The sequence below is a fragment of the Frankliniella occidentalis genome, unplaced genomic scaffold, assembly GCF_000697945.3.
Source record: "Frankliniella occidentalis isolate FOCC.00 unplaced genomic scaffold, Focc_3.1 Scaffold309, whole genome shotgun sequence".
Lineage (NCBI taxonomy): Eukaryota > Metazoa > Arthropoda > Insecta > Thysanoptera > Thripidae > Frankliniella > Frankliniella occidentalis.
The window spans coordinates 69601-70920 of NW_026267434.1; positions in this window are offsets into that span (position 1 = coordinate 69601).

The window sequence follows — 1320 nt, forward strand, 5'->3', positions numbered from 1 at the left end:
TCGGCGCACCCAGCCGTTGTACGAGAGCAAATGGGACTTGAATCAAGAACAATTCTCAAGTACACAATGTTGAGTACGGCGCTGGGCTTGAATCAAGAACGCATTTTTCTGGGTGTATGTATCTTTTCATAGGTGTGTTATTTGATTCATAAGCTAACATCAATAACTTAGAAGGGATTTGGCATAACTTGCATGTATTCTACAAACTGCGGCACACACAGCCAAAGATGTTCAGCATATGAAAAGAATACTTCGTTTGTTGAGTTTTGATTACGAAGGAGACAGAAAACGTACCTGGCAAAAAGATGGTCCAAAGCAAGCCATCACTCCAACTGGCCGAAGGCCCGTTTTCGGATAGAAGATGTATTACACCATGAAAATTCAGAAGGGAAAATAAATAAAACGATAATGTTTTATGCCCGAAGACGATCGAAATCGAAATGGCAGAGTTATTTCCTCTCAAATTGACAATTTGTTGGTTTTTGGCCCTTTTGTCAGTTTGGGGACCAATAACTTTGCCGTTTCGACTCTGATCGGCTCTGAGCATAAGACATTTCCGTTTTAATTTTGCAAGAGGAATCCACATCTGGGATTACACTTTTAATTTGACAACTTTTAATTCATATTTTTCATTGGAACACAAAATAATGGTGTTCACTCGTAGAATGTCTAGAAGTAATTTAATCTTACAAAAAGACATCTTAAAAGGTTTATTAAACTCTTAACTTATTTTCTTAATAGCAATACACTTGCAAGGGACCGAACAATATTAGAGCCACAGTCGCAACTTAGTGTAGGGTAAGCCGGTCAAAATCAGAACGAGATGTATGATTCTCTTACATTGACTAGATTTGTCTAAAGCCATTTGGTAACACTATGCGGACGGGTGTTACAACCAGCACCAAATGGGTTTTGTGAACTACGAACAGGGTGATCAGTACTATCCAAGGCACAGTCACTGCAACAGAAAAGATAGTTCTCACAACCGAGCAGCGTACGGGTGTAATAAACTATAGCATAATCACCATAACCATGTTAAACTGGGTTGGCTCAGCTGTAAACCTAGTTACCACAACCAGTCTCACACACGTACCCTTCACCATGTACTCGGTGACCACAACCAACTCTCTTCGGTCCCTATGACCAGCACACTTCAACCCAAAAAGTAAGTTCCAGCAACCAAGTTCCTAGTAAGTCGAAAACCAACCCCTCGACTCGGTTGTGGGAACCGAGTTAAGGGTTGACCCAAACGACCTGTTTTTAGCCCGCCCTTCTGCTTTGAAAAAGCTATCCAGCGGGCTTATGCAAACGACCTCGTGT